The sequence below is a fragment of the Macrosteles quadrilineatus genome, unplaced genomic scaffold (assembly GCF_028750875.1).
Source record: "Macrosteles quadrilineatus isolate MER2022 unplaced genomic scaffold, UCM_ALF_1.0 Scaffold_3__2_contigs__length_128488019, whole genome shotgun sequence".
Classification (NCBI taxonomy): domain Eukaryota; kingdom Metazoa; phylum Arthropoda; class Insecta; order Hemiptera; family Cicadellidae; genus Macrosteles; species Macrosteles quadrilineatus.
In genome coordinates, this window is record NW_026542596.1 from 52235694 (window position 1) to 52262607 (window position 26914).

At 30.5% G+C, this 26914-nt stretch overlaps 1 protein-coding gene across 2 annotated transcripts in view; it reads right to left on the reverse strand.

Annotated features, from left to right (window-relative positions):
• LOC128990264 (uncharacterized) overlaps positions 1-26914 on the reverse strand; it is a 201545-nt gene that overhangs the window by 98597 nt on the left and 76034 nt on the right. For both annotated transcript variants that reach the window (XM_054412578.1, XM_054412579.1), the window contains exon 4: positions 17696-17721. The gene's annotated coding sequence lies outside the window, so the exon portion shown is untranslated. The remainder of the gene's footprint in view (positions 1-17695; positions 17722-26914) is intronic.

Consider the following 26914-nt stretch of genomic DNA (forward strand, 5'->3'; position numbering starts at 1 on the left):
TTATTTAATTTGTATAACTTGTTTACTTTTATTTTTGTTTTTTTATTGCTTAGTAATTTTGCCATAAACCATTCTATAAACCAGTTTGTATTGAGAAACGCTAAAGAATTAAAGGCATTTTAATTGGTTGGTTAATTGGTAGCGTACTTTCAAAGGGAATACACCATTTTCTGTTGAATTAAGAATTTCGCTAAAGCAGGGTCAAATTATTGATTCCAGTTGATAAATAGGATGTATCTTGCAGTATCCAAAAGACAAAGTTTTTACATAGAACGCCAAACTATCTATCTAAACATTGTTATGTTCCATGCAAATAATATAGTTTATACACAGTGTCGTATAATATCTAATATTACTTTAGACAGTAACAAAATCAGGGGTTAGACCGATCCCAAAGACATAAAAGATGCCAATGATATAAACACAAAAATTAGAATATATATACACACACGTAGTTTTTATAAAACAAACCTAATATGCGGTACTGATTACAACATACAATCTATGGAAATTCTGTATTATTGTGTGGAGCAACGTGTAAGTTTTGTCCCAAATATGATGTTTGAGCACTGCGGAAACTACGTCGTACGTTCTCATGATAACGCCATTGTATTGATATCAAGTGAGGTATACACAATAGAAGGAAAATCGCGTACAACTCCTCCTATACAACTTGAATAAGTCTACACGGTTGTTGTATAAATCTCAATAAACTGTGTGTCTTAAAATTCGAAAAACTTACAGAGAAAACTAACTTTTTCCATATTGCAGAAACATTAAACACTTACGAAAACAAACTGCAATGAAACTGTTTGCCTAAAGAGGAACTTACTATGTCACAGAACTGTTTCGGTTTTCGTAATTTATATATTTTTTCTAACACAAGCAAAATCTAAACGTTAGTATTACTATGTAAGTGTTTGCTGAAAAAAGTCGTAGGTATGAAAAAGAATTTCCAAACTGTAAAGCCTAATATTCCGTGTGAAAATGTAACCCAAGGATCTTTTTATTTACTAAATGACGATATTTTTGTTGTTATTGAGAGATAATTTTGTTTTAGTTTTTAAATTGTAATTAGTAATTGCAACAAACTATATGAGTACAAACAAGTACAACCGATTTCTCTACTTCCAATTCCATGTTGCGGGTTAAAAAAGGAATGTTTGTTTAATATTGTTGCCTACATTTAGCATCAGTGATGTTTTGGGATTACTAAGGCTCAGCCTGAGCTCGACAGTTGCATACAGCTGCTGGTTCCCACGTCTTAACAAGGTGTTTGCTCCTCTCCCCACAGCTCATTGAATCTGTCTGTCTGCCTCTTATCTTGCCTTGTATTTGTGCGAAGGCTTAAGGATAAATCAACCATAAAATTGTTTAGTATGTAATACTATTTTTAAAGTATACCTGATGAAAAGGTTCCTTGGAGAAGCCTTATGTTTGTTACATTACTTAAATTTTTGGAGCTGCTGAAATGTAATAGAGTTTTTAAGGAATTGCTCAAATAAAATTCAGTATTTAAACAACTGCCGGAGAATACTTGCGGCTGCTTTGTATGAATGTTTCAAGATTTAAAATTAGGGTTTTGTTAACAGGAATCTTAGATTTAAAAATATCATTCTCCAACTTGGCTTCCTAAGTTCAATGGTACATTACCAAAAGTATATTAATAAAGTAATAATGTAATACCTTAACTCTAATTGTATAATGTAATACTTCCAAATTTCATTTCCTTAATATAGTGAAATACAAATTAGTTAGAAACATAAGTCCAGATATAATTGTTAGTAGACTTATAATATAGGTTGACTTAGCTTTTTATTTAATTTTTTCTTTAAAAATGAATAAGGTATGTTGTTTTTTTTACCTAAATTATGTTTAATCGTGGGCTATTATATGCTAAATGTAGTGGGGTTTTTGTTCTGTTAAGTTTAAACTTGACTTTATTCGAGTTTACCGTTTTACTCATAGAAAATGTCTGATTTATTTTTTTCTAAGCTAATTAGAATATACCCCTTTTCGTTTTAATATAGTTTCTTAATTTTTTATTTAGTTACATTTGCTTTGTTTTGTGTATTTTAAGTAATTGGCATCCTCTACGGATTTTTTCGTACCGTTATTTTTGTTAAAAAGAAAACGATATTTTGTAAAATAAAACTCCACACTGGTCCAGAATGTTACACGATCTGTCTAGTGTCCACACTCCAAGTGACAGATTCACTATCCACATCAGCCACAGTCAGAGCCACACTCCACACTTCACCACAGCGGATGAAATGTCAAGTGGACGACTGGAGAGCGTTTCCATGTTCTAACTGAATCTCACTTTACTAAAGGACCTTCCATTTGTCTCTATGCCATGTAAAACTGTCTGAATAGCATTGGATTGAATACATTTTTATGCCGTGAGGGTTGGGAATCAAGCTGTGTCAGTAAAAAGTTTTTTTTCGATTTTGATACGAAATAATTCCAAAAACTCGTAGGGAAATATGTCTCGGTTGCCGTAAGGAAATCCTGTAAATGATCGGAGCTAGGTTTGGTTAGTGTTGAACTCGAATTATTTACGTTTTAAATTTTCCAATCGTGAAAGCATAGAATAAATAAACGTAAAAGTTAGTTTGGACCGTTCTCTTCCATGATGGTTTTAAAATATGCAAATTTATTAGATATGGAACAAGAAGAAAAAAGTCTAAGAATAAAATATTAATGAGTCTCAAGTCGTATGCTAATCATTAATTACAAAAGAGAGATAAAATGTATTTCAAATCAAAATTGCCTTTATTTAGCAAGCGTTCCTCAGTATATACTGCTTTACAGGATAACTCTTGTTGTCAATTTACTAATACTAGATAAAACTAATAACAGAAAGTATAATCTAATCAGAAAGTATATATACAAGCAAAAAATTCTATTTGCATTTCCATTTTAATCTATTTACAAAATTTGAGATACTTCATTCACAGCTTTATACATTTTTTTATTTTTTTTTTCTGAAAACTGGAACATTTCATATCGAATGTACATGCGAGGTGAAGCTTAAACAGCTTTTACTCTAAAACTATAGGTTTTTAAAACTAGAATACACGTATAAAAAATCGCTATGGCTCAGCTCATGTTTAGCATTAAAAACTTTATAAAAAATGTATTAAGGGGATTGTATAATATTAAATAGTAAGATTGGTACGTAATGAAAACTATCTAATAGGCGAGTGTGTTACTTTAATATTGTTTTGAGCTGAACTACTTCCATAAAAAGCTTGACAGAAACAAAAGTCAGAAAGAAGTCTGAAAAGAGTTTAGAACTTATGAAAGAGGTTATTATGAATTTATTGAAATTGTGATCACTTAAACTGCTACAGTTGGCTTGGTTCATAGATTTGGGCAAGTTCCAAGAAAAACAGACAATGTCTGCAATAGCTAACTGAATATGAATCTAACTGCTTATTGAGTTTATTGTTTCACTTAAAGAACTCTTAGCAAAGATTCTGTTGAATAACTATTCATTTTCAATTTCAACTTTGTTTTATATACATTTTAGCATCTTAAATGTTTTTCTTATGTAGCTAAACCTAAAATAAATATTTCTGAATCTATTGAATCCAAAATTAAGTTTTTTAGCCCGCTCAAACTCATCGAAGATTAGATTTTTAGTACAATTTCACTCATCATTTACCCAAGCAATACTAATTCTTTAGTATATGGTTAACTGCTTCATGTACTGAATCCAAAATCGATAATTCTTTGGTAAGTAACAAAACAAGGATTAACAAAGTAAAATATTAATATATCCAAAGTAAATAATTATCATTTTTATGTTTACTGTTAACAAGTCCAATATAACCTTTACCAAATTCTACTCTATTTTAGTAGCGGCGTATGAACCCATTTACAGCCTTTGAGAGGAAAACAAATACGGGGTTGTTATTGCTGTGGCTGTGGTATGAGGGGAGGGGAGGTTGTAGGTTCAAAACAGAAATAGAATTCCTTAACCCCTTACTGTTTCATTCATAGTGCATGTAGAAATATTATGTGGGCTAGAAAATAAAATAGTGATTATTAAAGATAAGAATTAGTATATTATTATTATAAGTTATATTATTATTAAAACCAATTATTGGTTTTGAAAATTATTTCTGAAATATCCTCTTCTAATATTCCCTTTGAATGAGTATAAATATTCAGGAAGTATTTAAGACACATACGGATAGCTGAGTAGATGGAATGGTTGCCTGGTGGACTCACGGTTGCTAGTTCGATCCTGAGAATAATCATCATCTTTTTGGACCAAGTTGCCCTTATTGAGATTTTAACCAACAGTTCTGGGTATAATACCAGCTGTTCTAAGTCAGTAACCAAGCTATAATCTTACTCAATCTATGTACATCGCTCTCTCTAGTTAGACTTAAACTAAGCTCACTGGTGTGTCTTCGTCATAAGAATCTAATCTGCAAACAAAGTTCTAAAATGACAAAATTTTAGTATTTGAACGTCTTGAAATTAATAGTTCTTTAAATAAAGTGTTGACTGGTTTTGTAAGCATTTTGTAGCACCACTGCATAGAACCATTGACTATTGGATACAGAATTAGACATTTAATTTATATGGACCAGCTGTCACCAATTTTATATTAAGCTAGTGTCTAAAATTCTATTTTCTTTTGCATGACTATTGCAGTATCCAACACTCAATGATATGAAAAGCATAACAGACTTAAAAATCTTAATTTTACTTCGATTTAAGTAGTTTTTTAGTCAATATCTACAACTAGATATTGTATAAAGATGAGCTTTGACTATGCAATAGTCAATGGTAGAGGGGTATAAATAATGGAACAAGCTTGGAACATTGGTTGTAGCGCAGGAAAACAACCATAGGTATATTTGTGGTAACGGTCTGCCCGCAGGAGTACCTAATGAGAATGAGACTAGATCAATATTCATACTGGTTGTTTTATGCACACACATATACAGTTCCTACCTAGCAAATATTTACAGTCAACTACCCACGTTTAGTAAACAAGCTTAAAATAATGTTGGGACGTTAAGGTGGATTGTGTATACAGCAATGCTATGATATTTATATTGCAGCCTGTGAGAAACTCTTTTTAGCAATGGTGTAGGTGTAAAAGAAAATAATGCTAAATTGTGTAATTATATGGCGATGCTGTGTTTATGTAGAAAATATATTATATCAATGTTACAGTTTCTAAACTTCAAAGATAGTGTACACAACTTCTAAACTGTACCGATGGAAATGAGTTAAATTGAAATAACTAAAACAAAATCAAATCATTTAATCATTGGCTAGAGTAAGATTAAGAAATAGTGTCCAGCAGTTTAAAAGATTTAGTTTTGTAGGGTTGGTAGTGGTCTTAGATAACAAATTCAAGTTTGTCAGTTAAGTTCACTGGAAAATGGTCTACTAAAATGTGGTTGCTGTAGAAATTGTAAGTAGATTTTAATATTGTTTAGTAATAAGATTCTAGGAGATTTATTGTATATAGCATTTGTAGAAATCATTTTTGGAAAAACATGTAAAGAAGAGAATAGTTTTCAAATCAATTTTAATGCATTTTACAAGAAAAGAAAACAAGTATAGTTCATACAGACCTGTAGAGTTTTGTTCTTGAGAAGCACATTTTCACAAGGTGTTGTAAGGATCTTAAATCCACTTTTAATTATTAGAATTTGTAGAGAATAGTTTTTATCGGGTTTGTGTGATGTTTTCAAACCGATATCAACCACTTCTTCTTATGCTTGGTACTACCACTTCTTGGTCCAGTAGCTTCTTTGTACCACATCTAGTTTGCATGGTATCTGCTAGTGCCAGTTCTGACCATTAAGCCCAGTGTCTCTGATTAAAGTAAGACCGTTCCACTATTTTATTATTTAGTACAATATTTGGAAGTAATAAGAGCATATTTGATTTTATTTGGAAAGTGTATTTTGAGAAATTTGAGATCCATAAAATAAATATATCTTTGGCCTACTTTGTCTTTTAATTTATCTCACTTCTACTACCAGCTTAAATTAGATTCTTCCTAAATTAAAGTATACTACCTAATTGGCTACATGGTAGGGGTATAAAACACAAGGTTTTGATAGTTAATGATTAACAGTTGATGTTTGTTTTTCGCAGGGTTTCAGAACTTTGGTGTAAACACAGAATCAGCCTTAACGTTTGAGAGGAGAGGTAACTGTGTACTTTGTAGCACCAGTTCCATTCGAAGATTGATAACTACATTAATAGTTATCAATGTAGAAACTTTTTTATAGTTGAGCCATCTCATATTATACAATTGGGGCTGGAAATAACTTTGTCTAAACCAAATTAGGTCAGTTTAGACGTCCAATGTAGATTTGGGATTCCTAGACTAGTATAGATTACTATTATAGATATGTATACTATAGATATGTCAATAAGTATTTAGTGAAATTTAATAATATGTGAATGTCTAAAACAATTTAGATCATTTCAGTTCACACAAATGAAACGAATGAATACAAAAATGTCCACGTAAAGTAGTTGGAAGCATAAAAAAGTTACTATCATAGTAATATTATAAACCTTGGTGTTTAACTAAATTTCTATATCATATAAATGAAATTAGAAACCTCAACCGTATTGGGAATAAAATGAAAGAAATAAAATGAAAATAAAATGTTCTCAACACATTACAGAACACGAAAACCCTTTCAGTCTAGACTTTTGTATGGGCCCCGTTCGTCAAACTCTTATGGTTATTGCAATTGGATTCTACGTCACAATATGAAAACAAATCACTATAAAATCTAAAAACTACAAGTTCGTGCGCAAATTACAAACACAGCACATATTTATATTATTCATACATTTAAATAAAACAACATGGTTAGGTTCTGGAATGTGTGTACAACTTACATGATAAAGGCCTAAAATATTAGTTGAATAATGTGTTAGGTTTTAAATATAATTATTTAAACTATAACTAGCTGGAAACTATCATTATTGACAAATGATGACAATATTTAAAATGTTTAACGAAAGTAAATTACCGTAATTGTCCTCTTCAGTTCAGCTGTAAAGTACTTTAAGATTCATAATTTGACTTTTCACTTTCCACTAATGGCATCGTTATCAACGTTTTGAAGGAGTCGATTCAATTATTGTAAATGACAAGTGATTGCTCATAAAGATTGTTCAACGATTGTCTGGAAATCATTGAACTTCAGTAGTAACAAATTAGTACATTTGGACGATTATGCTTTAACTTAAATATCACGATTCAAGTTAGGAAAGGCTAGTCAGCTATTCAGGTTTGCCTAATTTTACAACTAAAAATCGTGATATTTCAGCTATTTTTATTCAATCTTTTTGAACTTGGAATTGTATGATAGGGAATTATAAATGCTAAATAAATATTTACTTAAAGTCTTTCATAAAATCAGCCATATTTTGGTAATATAAGTTTAAAGATTTTAAATGTCCACCATTTTGGTAATTTATAAGAAAATTATATACATTTTTTTATTGTCTCTTGACACAATAAGTGTATGTGCAAAGTCTAGTTTCCGTAGCTCGAATTATTCTTGAGATATAAATCGTTTTGTAAAAAAAATTACGGCTAGCGGCTAAACGAAATCTTTCGACCTATTTTTATATGAACTTTTTTGTTTGAATTGATTACTAATATCACCCCCTGAAGTTTGTGACACCCCTTTATGAACACCCTGCATAACATCAGGTAAACTATGTACAACTGAAATATACATCACAGAACAAGTAGGTTCCATAGGTGTAGTGCAGCACAGGGACATACATTTAATTAAAGAGGGGTAGTTTTTCCTTTGACCTAGGATAAAGCTAAACCGACCCTAGGTGTAACAGTATATGTATCTTAATTAAAAGGAATAAAATAAAAAGTTAAAACTATTTATTTATACGTAAAACAACTTAAGACTCTAAACAATATTATTTTCTTAAAATGTTTGCTACCAATGTTTTGGTCTTGCTAATTAATAAATTGGCCACAAACGTAAATTTTAAACTAAGACAATACTGATTGTATATATAAAAGATGATCAGGTAACTAACTTTTATATTTCAATCTGGTCTGCATTCAATGTTACGATTGAATTCACCACGTATTTGTCTGTACAGCCTACAATTTTATCCTTCAATTTTAGTTTAAGTATACTGAAATAAAATATGCGTAGCAATTTTTTAATCAATCGTTTATTTTTACAAGAAATCCGATTACCATGAATTCACAATTTTTACAGATTGTAAGTATTGCTATTCATAGTAAAAGTCTTAATTAATTATTGATTCTGCCGTATTAAAAAGATGGTTATTTTTAGGAACCGGTCAAAAGAAGCCAAAGATTGAGGGAAGACATTAAGTAACAGGTGGATAGAGTAAGTATAAACAATTTGTATAAAGAATAAGACAACCGAACATGTAAACTAGATGCACTTGTTGCTTCTTCAACTTATCAAATCAAAACAAAAGAAAAGAATATATATTTACTCGTTTTTATTTTATTAAGTACTACTAAAAATAATAGTTTCATTGTATAAGCGTGGAAATAATTCTATGGGATGTTAAGTGTAGAATAAGTTGGAAACGTATAAAAACATAATTCGTTAATAATTTTATGATTGGGTGAATTATAAAAAAATATTCATACTCAAGGGCAATCAAAAAGGGAAAAAGAAATATTAGATAAAAGTACTCAAAACAAAAGCCCGCTTGGTTGGTGCGATGTATTTACCGTTTCACAAACGTAAATGTCGACCTCAAACACACAAAGGAACAATAACCATAATTCCCCGTCTCTCTTGTACTTAGTCAACTAAACAAAGCTTTGTTGCTTTTTATTGTTCCAATTTTATGTTTATTGTTTGATAACAAGTGAAGTGTATATAGTTTACAAAGCACACACAAATATTTTGTTTATGTATATTTAGATCTAGATAAAATACCCCCACCGCAGCAAACCTGCCGACTAAGCAAATTTCCATTTGCCTGAATTGATTTACAATTAAATCTATTTGTTTACATTAGGTTTTAAGAGTACCTGGGCTTGCTGCTACAGGGGAACTAATAAAGTGTGCTTTTTTAGTAAAATATTAATAGCTGAGTATAAAATAAATAAATTTACCAAGTTTGATCAAAATATACACCTATGAACAAGCAAACTACAACATTTTACATTATTCCTTATAAGAATAACATAGGAATTTTAAATTAAAATTTTTTTTAATGTTCTCTGTAACCAATAACCGTACAAAAACACTTTGATATACTAAACCATTTGTTTTTTTAAGCTCTTTAAAAAGTCTGGAGTGAAATTGGGAAGTTTTGTGTTTTGAGGGTCAAAAATTAGAAAAATCAATTTTTTACCGTATAAAACCCCCCGTTAAACCCCATTCCCATGGTCCAATCATGCTGGTTTGCGAACTCATTCAAGTTTATCTCGCCTTACACCTTCAAACAAAATATACAGTTAAATACAATTATATAAAAGATTTTAACGAATGGTGTTTTTGGCCTCTGGGGACATCAAAATCAAAAAGTAAATCGGTCTCGGTCCAAGGTCTTACCGTGCCACCCACGGTAATAGCTTCTTCCCTATAAGGAAATTCGCTAATTAAATATTTCTTTTGAAAATAACTACTTTATTTCCTTTTTCAAAGTATGCTTACTTCGATCTATTACCACAAAATAGAGCGTAAATTAAGTGTTTCAAAAATATCTTAATAAAATATCCTTAGAGCTCTTTTTACGAACTGAAAGAGCCTAAAACAAATAATTGCACTAAGTTGAGAGCATTGTCCCGGACTGTCGTTAAAACTAATGACCACACAGGAATTTCCAAGAGAAGGTGATAAAGGATAAATATATCGGTCGTCCCAATACTTTTCACAATGAACTCAAAGTATGCTTATTTTTACGGGGGTCAAACTAGATAGAATTTACAATTTTGTTCTATTATAAACAACTGGTCACTTAAATTACACGTGAAACACGAATTTGAATAAATGAATTTAGAATTAGTAGATATTTTTAGATTCGTGTTTATACAAGGTTTATATTTTACCAAAGCTTATAGGTGAATCCAGTTTCAGAATCTACAGTTATGTAATGGTCAGTACACAAGGATCCTTATGTAGGCTACAAGGCAACACCAAACACACAAGGTAATACATTGGCAATCTTAGGTAATATTAGGATTGGTGAATATTAGGAACAGCAAGCAGCAAATGTTCAACGTTAAGCTTGGTGTTAAGCTGCTTACAAACCCTTTGGGCTTGTATAGCCTCGCCTATTGCTTTATGGTTTTAGTGGGTTGACCTGCAATATTAAAACCGGATAAGATTGTATCAATATCCTATTTCAACAAGTATTTGATACACAAGTATTTCTTTATTTGGAATTTTTTCAGGCTTAGATATCCAATGTACTTTATTCAAGGCGTTCAAAACTATTGTGAGTAATATTTACACCAAGTCGAAATTTTCGCTCACAACCTATTGTGTAAGATAAAATTTTAGGAAAAACAAAACAAATTTTTAATGTTGCTTAGTGTTAAAATATTGCCTTTTTTATCCCTCCAGTGTCTTAAAAAGAGTTTTTGGAAAACTCACATTAACACAGAACACCTTTTTGGCGTTTAACGTGTAAAATACACTCAGACTGATAAAAAATTCTGAAACATGGCTTTCGTATAATGAATATAGGTGCAGCATAAACTATTCAAATTTTAGTGGTAAATACACGTGGACTCAGAATAAAAATATTGTAGCGAAAAGCTGTACACTAGAAATTCTATTTACTGTCTGCAGCTTTATAAGAAAGGCTTTCTTTTCGTAAAGATTTCCCCGAAGCGCAGACAAAGCAATAATGTCACTTTCCTTTGTTGTTCAAAATCACATTACCATCTCTTTTGGAAGACGAGCACCTAATCTCGTTGTTAACATAACTAGCTTATTATCTTTTTGTGTGTGTCTAAGAATTATATTATATTTTTATAACTATTTATTTATAAAATGGCAACAATGCAAAAATGGAAAGCTTAGACTAATATGCAATGTGGAATAAATTTAGCGATGTTTCATTACCATTTGAATTCTCCGTAGTTAATACATTTTTTAGTGTACAAAACACTCGTCTAACAATATTTGATTACAGTGAAAGTGTATACTTCTAAAATTATCAGTGCACTTGTTATTAGTCTAACTATAACACATGTGCTTCTGTGAAAGGTAAAATATCATATTGTTGCAATATCAATTTTATGCATAGTTGACTCGCTAATATTGAGAGAATTGAGAGTTATTATTATGCAATAGGTTGTAAATACACATTCAAATGGATTTCTTAGAATACATCAAGTAAATCGGGGCTCCCTTCGAATTAGAAAATCTGTTCACTTAAAAGTAATGAAGAGATATATGACATAATTGTTATGTATATATTAATATGCAAGCATGTTTCTTGAAAACATGTTTTCTAAGGTCGTGTGCATCGCAGGGGAAATCGGCGCATACGGTTAGAAAGATATTGTTCTGTAGATGTGCAGAATCATTTTATATAAATTAATATAAATTTAAAAATGGGTTTTAAAAAATTAGAATTTAAAATTAAAAAATATACATGGGTCTTATTGGTTGCCATGTTGGTTGCAAAATAACAACGAAATATAAATAGAAAACAAATGAAAGAAATTCCAATCACTTGTTTAATTTGCAGTGTGGGGTGCATATAGAAAATCCTGTACATTACATATTTTGGTCGAGTTTTTGACCACTAGACGACCTCTAGTATTAATTAATCCATGATAAAGCAACATTACATATCCAATTTTTTATTTTCTTTAAATAAATTTAAATTTCTATTTTTGTTTTACTCCACTGCATTGAAGTAGATTTCCACCATGAGTTTATCACTTGGCTTGTCCCCAAACCCGATGGAGCAAGTTGTAGTAGTTTAAGTAAAGTAGGCCCTTCTCCCAGCCCCAATCTTTGTAAATCCTGGCTACACAGTTCCAAACGGCCCGTAGAGGCAGTATGTTACCTCCAAGAGTTGAAACTACTTGGCTTTCTGCAACCGTTGTATTCCTTGGAGGAACATTTAGCCGAGATAAAGAAACTGTGGTTCAAAATTAATCGCGAATATATTGATCCTCTTTTATGGAGTACAGTTCACAGTTTATGGCTACTAGGAAAGGAATAACAACGAAATTATGTATGTTTATTAAACATTTTTTTTAAATTTTTATAAAAAGAATTAGTTGAGATTCTCTTAATGTGATTTGTATGATTGCACTTTACTTGTTTAATGTTATAGTACTGTATTATTTTACAACAGAATGTTTTTAGCTTGGAAATATGTAAGAAAAATTTAAATAAAACACTTATTATTTATTTATTAAATTATTGCTACAGTTTAAAAATGGCACACACAATTTTACGTCAGATGAAATAGTAAGCCAAAGTTTGTTACCAAATTTAAAAAGATAAATGTACTTATATATATAGGACTTAACTAATAATTGGGTTAGAAAACATATTGTAGTTTATTATTTTCTTAACAATTTCTAAGGATTGATGAAATCCTAGGAATCGTGGGTTAATTAACCTCAAATTACTAAAACTATAGACCTAAACAATTCTTTAAACAGGCCTACTTGAAATAACTATTGGTTTCTTTCACCTGTCAAATGAAACTACACGAATCACTCCTCACTATATTTTGTCGTAAAACACATCCAACATGGATTCCTTTGTGAAATGAATGTCATTTTGCATTTAAAATGAAACTTGTATGAAAGTCCTTTACGCCACCGAAACGAATAAAAGGCGACTCTTTTATGAAAAATCTGAAATGTAATAAGGGCGCCATTTATATCTTTGCATGGCGTACGGTCGTTCATATTGCATTTGGAACTTGTAGGTATGAAAACAACAGTTAGGTTCAATGTTATATAGTGCTATAAAATACATCCTATCGTATCATGTAGTTTTTTAGTTTATATTATAAAATATCAGCACTATTTAATACTACTGTATTTCTCATTTCTAAACCATTTTGTAAGGCTTGCAAAAATAAATAATTTTGTACATGGAAGGGTTGTTGTATGCATAACGGTTACGAAGATAGATAAAAAAAATTTAATTTTAAAATTCCCATTTTATTCTTATGGAGACAAAATAAACCGTTGTAATTTGCTTGTGCAAATTGGATATATGTTAATCAAATTTGACCATTTTGTTTATTTCATCCTAAACTATCAACATTTCAATAAAAAACCATCCTCAATATGTTACTCAATGTTACTTAAATAGGAAATAAATCTGACAATTTTAAGGGAATATTTTAGTAGAAAACCAGCCAGGTAATGGAAATTCTCTTAGTCTTCAGGTTTTCTGCGGCGGGGGTGTTTGTAGTTTACTGTAGTTTTTGCAAAGAAGAGTCTGTAATAAGAGAAGACTGAGTCTTAAAATTTGCTATAAATGATTAAAACTATACACGTATTTAAATCATGCAGTAATGTACTGAAGTGTAAGCTAAAATGTACTAAAGAAAGAGTATACATGTGCCATATAAATACGATTCGTTCAAATTGGAACCTGAAGGATTGAAATAGTTGTATTACAAGTACTAAAAAATAAATATTATATGCACTAGACGAAGGGCCTATTTGATCACCTTTAAATTTTGAGTGCATGTTGGAGGGTGCAAGTTAAATTGCTTTGGGAAACTTGAGACAACCTGGCTGAAGGAGAATTTAATAATTACACGACACTTAATTACAATCAACCTTGTCTGTCGAGGACACACTTTACAAAACATCTACATTGATACACATATACAACTGTAGTGTAATTAATACTTTGTAATGACACTTGGCAAACAATACAAAAAACTTTACGTTAAAACAAATCCATGTTTCTTCTTTATTTAACAAAATCGTCACTATTAGTTCTTGCGTAGTTTAAAGACTTAGGTGAAAATATTGTATTAGAAACTATCGATCGTTGGTAGCTTTTGCTTTTTGATAACTGTATATAAATAAACTATGTTCTATCCTTCACTATTGATACAACTTCAGTATCCAATAGTCACACACCTATGCACATTTACTTTTTCAGTAATAGCTTCAATTAATCATACTCCCTTTTAGCGAATTTACTAATAGGGAAGTAGCTATTGAGTAATTTTTGTCCGATTTTGAAGAAATTTTAAAGGTGTAAGGCAGGATAAACTTGAATGAGTTCGCGAACCAGCATGATCGGACCATGAGAACGGGGTTTTATGGGGTACAAAATGGGTTTTCTCATTTTTGACCCTCAAAAAAATTTCCTAATTTCTTCTCTCTAGACCTTTTAAAGAGCTTAAAAAACAAACATAAAATGTATATGAAAGTGTTTTTGTACGTTTATTGGTAACGGCGAAAATTCAAAAATTTTTAAAATTTAAAATTCCCATGTTATTCTTATGGAGAATATTGTAAAATGTTGTTTGCTTGTTTATGGATATATTTTGATCAAACTCGGCTAATTAATTTATTTTATACTAAGTTAATACGCACAATCTGAAACAATGTGAAACATTTGAACAATCTGTTTACAGTATTCAAAGTCGATGGTATTATGTGCAAATAGCCAAATGAACTAAAGAATCGTCATGGTAGATTTAACGTGACATAAATTTAAATTATTACATTTAGAAACGTGTCGTACCAAATTTTCTCTTGTTAGTATTTAAGTAACATAAAGATAAACGTTTGTTTTTAGCAGGACAGCTTAGTTAGTTTTTTGTTATAAACAAATTTAAAGTTGTATACGCTGCTTTTTAGTGGTAGTCATTTAATTATTTCATGTTAAATGTATCAACTTAGAACAATGATAACAAGGAAAATTAGGAAATGTTTTGCGTTTAAACGTCTTTGTTAATTTGCTCAACTGATTGCTTTGTTACGATAAATCTAACTTAAACCCATTTAAGAAATTAACGAGTTAATTAATTGGGCCATTTTCTGGTTCAAATGTCTGAAGGCCTTCAGGGCTTACCGCTTCTATTCCCTCTTTAATGGAATCATCTGTATTTTGAGAGAGGGTGAGTAAGGGGGAAAATTACTGCGTGATACGTAAAATTGTTGACGGACTAATACAAATTATAATACATATTACATTCAGTAATTGTAAAATATTGTCTTTAATCGAAAATATTGTTTGTTCATGATATTCAAAGGTTTAAACAATAAATTATATATTTCGGAAACAGGTTTGTGTTATTTTCCTTGTAGCAATGTTTTTATCCCTTATACCATGGATAAAAAACATACACTATTTTGGTTTCGTAAGTCTATGTTTTTACCTTTTACAAAACATTTAGTAGTTATCGTCGAAGGCATAAGCAAATTATTACTAAAAGGAGATGTTTTACTAGTATTTTGTGTATGGACATAACACATTAACACAATGAAACCCACTGTTTTTAAATGTTGGTGAAAATCTGTGGAGAATGCTTGATAAAGTTGCGGGACCCTATTAAAATTAATGACTTCAGCAATTTCAAGAGAACAATACGATAGTTATATACTAGATTTGTAAACCTTGAGAAGCATCACTTATTCAATGGTGTTATTTTAATATATTTCTGACTATTAACCTTTTATTTTGTAGCAATATTAGGGAATAACCACTTGATTTACTACTTATCAAACTACTTTTTTTTATTTGGCTGTGTTTATCCTAGCATCATCATTATTTGGCATTTATAGTATGTGTGCGTGTGTGTGTGCGTGTGTATGTGTGTGTAATCTAAGAATAATATACCAACAACTCCATAACACTACAGCTAAAAAAAATATGAAGAGAAGTTACTGTACAACTTCATCAGAGAGTTATGGGTCCTCAGCAAACAAAGCATGTTAACACTAAACAACATTGCTGCCACTAGAAGTCAAGCATAAATATGCAGGCCTAGATTGTAACCAAAGTATGAGGCAATATATAGCCTTGCATGTTTTACTGTATGAGGTATGAGTAATATTAATATTTTAACAATTACTTTTTTGTTCGAATTAAATTTTATTAAAAGGCGTTCCTTTGCCATCAATTACGACAAGTTATTAAAGTTTGGTTATATTTGGCATAATAACGTTGTACTTACCCCCAAAACAAGAGTATAACTCTCAGACAGTCCCTTTTACAATCATTATTCCCTGTTAAGGACGAAATTTACGCAAGGGAGACGTGAGCGGAGTGAGTGTAATTAAAGATGTGCTTTGAATAACAAATTATAAAACGCTAACTTGACAAGTAATTTTCTTTACGTCTTTCTTCTTGATTTATCCTCTTATACTTACAAATTTTGTTGATAATGCCTAAACAATAATATTAATAGGCTAAAGATTAATTACGATTTAAGAACTAAGAGTAAATAAATTTGCTCCGACATGAGCAGATGTAAATAAATCTCGACTAAAGAAATGGACTAATTAAAAGCTAGATTGGAATTGCCAATGAAGAAGGACTTGGGAATTAACTGAATAATCAAGACTTGCACCTGCGACGAGATTAGGACTTTTACCTTATTCAGATTACACAGTATTTTGTACTTTACTTAATTTAAAAAAGCAGCTATGACCGAGCTTTGCTCGAGGAAAATCATTTGTATTCTCCCAAGGCAGTCTTAGGTTAATGTTAATAATCCAAATCTTCTTTTTAAACATGTTAAAATAGTGCTCTGTAGTTGAAATAATATTCAGGGTCATTTAATTGAGGTTAAATGATTTATAATGTTCAAGTTATAAATTAATTCAATTTTTTGACAAGTAAATTGCAACTCATAGATATATGGAACATTAAACATCTATGTAAGAAAAATATTTTAAAATTGACTGACGTCCTTATCCTACCGGTGAACATTCCTAGTTATGTTTTAATCATACAATCCAAAAATTATTTATTTTTTACTAACCATGGTTATTTAGTTTACATTCCCAGAGGTTTACCAAATGTTTACCTAAACTTCTCAAAATACTTCTTTAAATAATTTCCTCAGTTTTCCAAAACAATATAGAGTCGAACCCCAACCTTATACTACCTATATGGTTTGATAAAACTTCAAACAAGTTTACAATTACCTAACAATGAACGGTTTAATTTAAAGTGCAATCTTTGCGCCCTGCACAAAATTCATTAAATACTCAAAGTACCACCTTTAGGTCCTTTTGATATTTTTGTAGTATTTAATATATAGAAAATTAATCTGCTTGTAAGAAAATTTACCATGTTATACGAAATACGTCATTAATCACATTATCTTAATATAATTTACGAAATCTTGCCCAAGTTTCACAATTCCTGTTTCTTAAAAGATTCTTGTTTTGTTTTGACCATCCTTGTTTCAACTTAGTATCAGTGAGGTTTGGCCACACACAGATCTGAAGGTTTCCTGACAAACATTGAGTAGAAACACAAACATCGTCTCGTTAGAGTCAACGTGGCCAGAAACTCGATGACAAAACAATGGCTGACTCCATGTCTACTGTAGCCTGTAGAAATATATTTTAATCTAAAAATACTCCTCATATAATGTCTTAATATATGAAAAATCAATGGGGCTGGCTAAAGGAATTGCTTACATGTTTTGTAAAACTATGTTATGTTTACTAAAACAAAAGTATTCAATTCAAGATACTTACTCAATCACTGCATTCGTAATACAGTTCTGAAACAAAACACCAACATAAGTATGATGTTCAGTTTGAAATCAGAGCTTTCAAACAACATTACATTTCATGTAAGAAGATTGCTCATTACATCTGTAATAATGCAAAAAATAATTTACAATGGCAAAACTTGGTTGACAACTTTCCTTACTACATTCTAATGTTGAAGTACTCAGTAGTAGTAGTATTTAGTTCGTATTTTTGTTGTGTTTGTTTCTATTTTCGCCGTAGGCATTTTTGCAAGGAAACTGGCTCAAACCCTGAGCCAACGTCGACTTATTGATAAGTAGCATTAGCAATTTGAGAAAAAGGTTGCAAAAAAGATGGTATCTACAGGAACGATAGAACAAGTACGCCTCTAAATTATGAGGTGAGCACTACATCATTTTATCTTGTTTCAAAACCTGCATTGTTTGTAAATCCTCATGGGCAGCCTTCAAAGCGGGTTTTAAGATTTAAAAGTATCACAACTGGCGGAACATTCCCTTGAGTAAAGATGCGTTGAATGCATAAAGCGCTGTTTGCAACATATAACTTGAATTTTAAATTAAATATATGTGCAGATATGCATAAATACAAAACTACCATTATCTGGGTCACCATCGTTCTACCATGGGGAGACATACATAATATTTTAAAAGATTCATCTTTGTAAAAAGATTTAGGGACCAGGCTGAATTATACGTTATTGTAACATTTAATCTTAGGTTAGTAGTCACTGTCAAAGAGTATTCTTTATTACAGAGGCTTCTATAGAAGTTTTTTTTCAACTAGTACTATGAACCTATAAACAGATATTTTATGTAAGAACTTGCTGCTGTAGATTAAAATCTGCTACACTTCGTTCTGAATATATTCTGAACTGCGTTTAATTCCCCAGAAATCCCCTTTTACAACTCTTTTACGTAAACAATGTTTGTTCAGTTTATTAAAGATATTTGATTAGTTAATTTTAACATACAAAGGCCTTGGTGCTTCAGACAGGCTGGTAGAGGTAAAATCAAGCTCAGATAACGTCACCTCCACCGCTGTTCTTATTGTTGTGGATCTTATCTTTAAGCATTGTTCGTACTTTGAATCATAAATGTTTGCTAGTATTCTTTTATTAAGTTGTCTTAACTAACTGTTTCAAAGTGTTTGTAGTTTTAAACAATGTAAAAAATCACGATTTCTGAAAAAAATGTAATATAATGTGGAAATATAACACAATCCGTTGCGGAGTTATTTTTCATTATATTAGGAGTTTAATGAAGTATCAGTACGCGAGTTTATTTGCTAAAGTTTTCCATGCTTTAAAAGTGTTTCATCTAAATAATTACGTGTCTCATACATGTTAAACTTTGTAATATCCACCGTATACCAGATAACTTGAAATTAGTCTGACCCCAAAGAAACTAAATTATGTAACAGTTACTTAAGTATGAAATGATATTCCTAGAAAGTTTTCTTGCTTTAATGTTTGTTATGTAGATAATTAAACTTTAGAGTATTTATGAATAGCATTGATAATTTTTGTAAGCTGCCAAAACAATATAACAATTGTTCTAAAATAAACACTCAAATAGTGTCTGGTATATTTTGATACCTGCTCGTGTTTGTGTTTGTATCACAGAGTGGGTTGGTGTATCGATGTAATGAGCTAAGTTGATGATCACTAAGGTAGGAAGGAGACCGGGAAATGACGTCATTAAACACTAAAGTACGACAAGGTGTGATTTCCAGTAACTTTACTGTTCAGTAGCTGTGGATCATCACAATACAGAAAATACAGAATATTACGTGGTTACAATACACCATAGTCAATGCTATTGAGAAAGTTATGCAATTGAACTCTTTGATATTCAAAATTGTAAGTATCTTATCTTAAAACGATACAATTTGAAAAAAAAAACCAATTGTGACCGAATTATAAAATAAAACTAGTGTAGTGTACAGTAAAAGTGTATAATCTTATCTTTTTGTATGTCTATGACAAAGGTGATATAGTGAAACTCAAGCTCTTTTAAGAGTAAGTGAATAAAATTCTCAAATCGGAGTCATACTTACCACACCGAATCCAAAGACTAGGCTAGCTAAAAATCCTAAAATTTGCCTATTTTAAGGACATCAACACTTTCAAACAGTATTTTGCTTTACCAAGAGTCAAAATTCTTGATCGTACATTCCTTGTGTCTTTTTGTAAAAGGTTGAACATTTATGTTGTTCTTTGGTCTATTGGCGCCTCTATGAACAAATATCATAGAATGTGTAATTTTATTTCTTCACTGCAATATAAAGGTTATCAGATATCTCTAGCTTATATTTCTTAGACGTTTCTTTGTTCTAATTGGGTAGAAATGCATTTTTCTTGTTTTTTATACCACTTACACGATATCGGAAGTGGAAATTTATGTATTTATATGTCCATAATGTAGGGTTTACAAGTGGATCCCTTTGTTCCTAAATGTATAATTTTCTTGAGTAAAAAGAACCCAAGCTAAACCTGGGTATTAAGTAAATGTACGCCAACTTCAACGTTTAAGACACCGACTTATACTTCAGACTCATTAAGCGCTTAGGTCTGAGAAATTAGAAAACTTCAACTTAAATTTAAGTTGAACTAGGTCTGCATTTTAATTTTTGCTCAACATAGTAAATTACTATACGTATAAGACTTGGAAAATATGTGGGCTTTACGCATTCTATGCAAAATGAATATAAGTATATTTGCAGTGATGCCTTTAAAGTGTATAAGGGTAATTGATTTTTTTTATCAACAAAAATTACATCAATGAAATGTAAAAATGATTTTGAAGAAATGTAACTTTATTAAAAGTTATTAGTACTCCCAATGTTATAAATATTTAATACCATGTACATTTTACATAAACACAAAGATCTAGTAGTAGTAGCACTTTACCACTACTAGTTATTTAAGTCACGTATAAATGGTAGGATAATCGTTCTTATAAAGGCTACTAAATGTGCAATGAGAAGGGACTATCTTCAAGGGTCACAAGATAACAGTAATTCAGAAGTGGTTTTCAAAGGTATTGATTCTTCTGTTGAACAAACCTAAATATATCAAAGGAAGAAACTTAAAAAAATTACAATAATGGCACATTTCATAAATTTAATCTTTTGTATTTATGCAATATTGATTCAAGTATTGAACAAATTAATACTTTCAACCTCTACTAGTTTGCATAGCGGATCACATACTCTAAAGATAAGATATTTTAGAAAACGTTCCTTAGAAAATATATATTTATTCGTATTTTACATAATAGATTATAATATTTTATTCCTTCACAAAACCTTTATCATAACAGAATTAAAAACTCATCATAAGCTTCTAAAAGATAAAATAGTATAAACTAAAAGTAGTTAATGTCATATACATTTACAAAAAAAAACATGGTCGAAGTAGACGTATTGTTTGCTAAATTAAAGTGTGTAAAGTTAGTGACAAACCAACTTCGTGAGAGAGTTATGAGCTCTTAGCATAACAAAGCATGTTAGGAAATTTACACGACATTTCTGCCACTTGGGCCACACATAAACATGAACATTGCCACTCCAGTGGAGAGATTGAGCGATAAATTTTAAGTTGAACTAATTTCTCTCCTGTAATTTTTTGTTTAAAACAATGAGTGTGCGATAGCATTTGGTTAAATCGATATTATTTTGCATGTTAAGAATAGCAACTTGGAAAAGGAACTGCTGGTAAAAATATTTTAAATACGCAAGCGTGCCATGTTTATTAATCTTACGTAAGAGGAATAAAACTAAAAGAACCATTTCAAAGAATGTAATTCAACAAAGAAAAGATAAACAAAAAATATTAATACTGTAAGTGAAAACACTAAGGTTTTGAATTTAATTTTTATTCCTAAAATTAACATTGGACACAATTAGTTTATTATTAACGGTTTATTGGTCACAATATTAAATTAAAATACTATTTAATTTATTACGTTTATAATCTAGTTTTTGTCGTTGTCGATCAGTTTGATTTTACCATGTTTAAATTATTGTATGGCAATTATCGAGTCTGGGCACTATAAACAAATGATTTCAATTCCAAAATGCGAACGCAAAGTATTTAGCTTATAATACATCCATAGTCAAATTTACATAGCTTGAGAGTTATTAATGATTCTTCTAAATCCTACTTGTTATTTAAAGGAGTAAAGAAAGTTAACACTCATAAATTTAAAATTTTAATTTACCATTAAGGCTGGGAAAAAATAGTTTTTCGCCAAAGCAGATCGAATATTAGCTAAATCTTAGGATAAATTAGTATTAAGTATATTTAAGTCAACGTAAATGTTTGTGGCACCGGCTAATACCTCAGATGTAAAAGCTGTGTTCTAAAAATAAAAAAAATAAACGGCAACACTAATTGAATTTGGACCAGGTCTGCATTTGTATTTTAGCTCATAATATTGAAATACGTATTACAATTGGAGCGCATTATTCGAGCACCAAAACCAGAACATTTCAATTGTCAGTGGATATAATAAACATGTACTTCACAAGGCGTCTGCAGTGCTGATAATTTTTGCTAAATCCTAACACGTAAAAATTAAATTTGTTCAACTTATTAATAAAACCCGTCCATTTGCATCTGTTAAAGCTATGATAGTGCATCTGTAGAATTAAAAAAATTAAGCTGTGCCAGCACCAGATAAAGCAAGAGAAAATTAAAATAATAAAAAAAGATTTTAATTACTAAAGAAGGACTGAAGTCTTAACTGTATAATCAAGAAATGCACCTGGGTTGAGATTAGGGGCTTTTAAGAAAATATACAACAAAACAACCCTTTCTCCGCTGATTACTGAGAATAGAGTAATTAATTATTCTTATTTCCCCTTGAGCTTATAACTTTGAAGTCTAAATTTGCCCTAGAACTAATATATAACCGTACTCTTATCCGTAAAATAGTACAAAAATATTTCGAGACTGTTGGATAAAAGATGTTTTAGTTTTGGTAGTTACATTATTTTTTTATCTAAGGTCTTGTCTAAATATATTTGATTCCCTACGGTCTATTGCAAATTATATTTTCTTCTAGTTATTAAACTATATGCTCATGTCTACTGTTTTATATTTTAATCCATCACGATCTAATCGTACGCATAATTTAATCCAATCAGATGGTTTTTATCACAAATATTAAATTGGGAACGCAAAAGTTATTTCGACGGACAAAAAGTTAAGTGCTGAAAACAAAATCAAACCTGTGAAGGATTATTTAAAATTAATATTACAAAACAATTTTTCTATCAATATTTTTGTAAAATATGTGAGAACGATAAGCTATAAGACCAATATTCAAACGAATAATTTATGATGAATACAGAAATGTATAACAAGCTGAAGTAACTGTTGAAGGATGGGATCTCGATAGTTATCTTACTACTAGTAGGCAAATTATTCTATATTCTATACACTAAACAGAGGTAGTAAAGTTTTACTATACATTTTCATTGGTTGATTGGTTGGACCTGAGTATTTTGCATTAGTTTGTTGATTAGAAAATACTTTGCAGAAAGTAATTTTAACACAGCTTATAATACCTCCGCCGAAAAAAAAACTGCAGACTAAGCGAATTTCCAACTGCCTGATTTGATTTTCACTTTTGATTTAAATAACATTAGGTTTAACAAGTACGTAGGATTGCTTGAGGGTAATAAAATGTGTTTTAGTAAAATGTTAATAGCTTAGTTTAAAATAAATAAATTTGCCAAGTTTGACAAAAATAGATTCATATACAAGGAAGACCATTAGTTTACTTACTCTCCAGAATAACATGAGAATTTTAAATGTACAATTTTATTAATTTTCCCGTAACCAATAGATGTGCAAGAACATTTCAATATAATAAATTATTTGTATTTTCAAGGTCTACCAAATGGTAAAAAAAATTGCAAGATTTTACCCCATAGGGTTTCCTATAGTCCGATCATGCAGATTCCCGAACTCGTTCGATAAATGTAGATTTACACGTTTATAACAAATTTCATCAAAATTATAATAACATTCATTCATATATAACATAATCTGTCTACTTCATTAACATTAATTTATAATTTTGTAAACCGAGGCTTACCAACAAATTAATACATTTTATTAACACCTTACTTTTTAGACGACGAGAATCTGTGTGTAAGAGGTCGAATGTGGCATTGTGCTCAGTGAAAAATATAGAGGCTAAGGAAATTAAATTTTATGATTATAATATCAAGAGTTAATTTTAAATCAAACTAACATTTAAATAGTTTTAGACACAGCTAGTCCTGGAGTATTCTGGCGTGTTTGTAAATGAGAGTTTAGTTTGTACCAGTTGGTGAAACTCTCCGACAGAGCTAATCCTAAATGCTACTCTAAAGGAGGTCAATCGTTTTGTAGGAAAAATAATTCCTATGTAAATGCTATAAATGCAGTGTACACAGTGTATACTTCGTATTGTGAGAGTTCTGTATATTAGTTAAAATTAGTTAAAAAAAAACATCGTCATACAGCATAGCTATTTAATCATACCATTTTCTCTTTATTTCCAATCTCTACAGTAAACGGTGGAAATGAAATTTTACAAACAATTAGATTAACTGAATATGTTTTGCAGTTAAAAGAGTATACAAACAGGTACTTTTCACAATACTGTATTCAATTGCGATGGATTAACATAACACAATTTCAAACAATTTCTCAGTGTAATTTATAAAGTTAAAACAATAATCCCTTATCAAAGTGTTTTGAACTAGCATCTCAGAGGGCTTGTCAGAAACCGATGAGAACCTCTTCTGCGAAGGAGTGGGGGATTGTGGTAGAGCCCCTCACGTCAATTTAAGAAACATTATAAAGTTAATTTTTGAATTATAAAACTGTCATAACCTAACCTAACTAACCAAACTTGCTGATAATAAAAGAAAGATATAAGATAAAAATCGAAAGGTTTATTTATCGAAAAATAGTTCTGTTCATAAAATAAAATAACTACCACAATTCTAACAAAATATGTACAGTTAAGAAGTAATCGTATGCTAAGCCAAATCTTTTGACAACAAGTTAATGTCACCTGTGTGATTCGATCTGGCTACCTCATGGTTATCAGTCGAGTACACTTCCACTACACCACGACCACCGATGGTTCCCCTACCCTGGCAACCCTCCCTTCGATGGCAACCCTCAAGAGAAGAGAGTGACGTCACGCCCCCACTCCTTCGCCAAAGAGGTTCTCATCGGTTTCTGACCAGGACCCGGAATACTTTTCAAAGTATGTACATAATATGATTCACAATTCAACTATGTAAACGTTTTGCTGTAGAGGAGTTAATAAGAATTATTTATAAAAGTAATGATATTGACTATTGATTTCCATACGGTAGTCTGTGATAAACGACTAAAACAATGTTAATATTGTGTGAATGCCGATACTAAAACGCATTTATTTATTGATGAAATCCATTTTAAAAATTCCACCGTTTCATCTTATATCAGTTTCACAAGGTTGCTGTACTAAGTTATTATCATTACACTGTATATATGAGCTAGATATAGCTGGAGGTAAGCAGGAGTTAAGGGAGGGTTTAGGAAATGACGTCATAGATTTATGTCACAGCCTAGAGGTAGATCAACAGTATCTTACTTGTATGAAGAGCGGATCTTGCTACAAAGAAGAATATTTTAATATGATTACTGATTTATATAACGTGTGTCTGGAAAAAAAGCTATGACAGTTTTAAAATCCTTGCAATATTTTTTTTCCCGAAGGCCTGAAGTATTCCATTGAACTTTTTAAATTTAGAAACGTTCATACTGTAAAAAAGTAAAGAGATTAACTTACAAACTTATATGTCATACTGTTTTGAGATATTGATTTGATGCGTTTACGTTAATTTGTAATTCATTTAAGCTAGCATGTATTAAAAAGCATTATTTTACGCAGTTGCCTTATTAGTGTGGATAAAGTTTATAATTTTTGACTATATTTTAATTAATTAGACACTTACTTAGCCTATAAAGTACACTTTTACTCCAAAACATACATAACTATTTTTGTACAAGTATTTAAAGTAAAAGTATTAGATTCCTTTGTGAACAATTAACTTACTGTAAAGATTTCTTAAAGAAAATACTAAGAAACATACGTATTAAAAACCAAATAATAGCTGTCCATAGGCGGTTTCCAAGCGTATTTACAGTCGAATAAACGTAAATGTTGGGCCTCAAAAGGACACCTCTCAAATCGTACAGCATTTCTTGATGGTGTATCAATTAATACAACCTATACATTCATACTATACTATTTTGCATTATAAACTAATTATTATATTAGGCCATCCATTAACTATACATTCATAGATTTTTCATTTTTTATAGCTTTAATACGTGTTTATGATTAAATGTACCCTGTAGTTTATCAATAAATCTATCTACCTTGCATACAAAATCAAAGTAGTCCCCCCATGGGTATCCCCAAATTTAAAGCTTTTTATTATTTACAAAACGAGGAAACCTATAAGTATAAACCAACAAAGCACCCGCGTTTCCCAGCTAAGTGTTACCCTCATGCCGCGTTCTGTACATATTACTGATTACGTTTGTTCGGTTTGTTGGGAGTTGAACAAGGCAAATAATATCCTTAAACATTAAAAATAATCCTTAAACGGAACACCCTACCACGTTTAATGGAGTTTGTCACATCTGAAATATGTTTTGTCGAAAACCCCCTATTTCCATTTCCTACACATCAATTTTAAATTGTTCATCTATTAAACGTCTAATGTAGGTCTGGTTTTAATAAACATTTCCTTTCACCAGTTATTTATAGCTTAAATAAAAGTATTTATCCTATACCACATTAGTGCTAAATGTTTTGTATAAGTATTGCATTTACACTTTCGTAATATCTTATGGATAGAAGCTTAATCTTCCAATGTGCACAAACACAGCTTGACTTCAATGCTTGAGAATTAGCTTATCCTTCAGTGCCATTAAAAGCTAAACTTTGAGATACTGCAAAACTTTGTTGTAGAGTTTGACTGGTTGGAGTAACAAATGTTTTCTTAGACGTAATTAGGGTTTCTCTTGATTTTAAGTAACTACCGTAACATTGTGAAAATTGTATTTTTCTTTTACATGATCGGTTCAGAAGAAAATCCTGAAATATGAACAAGATCTAAACTAATCTTATTTTATGAAAA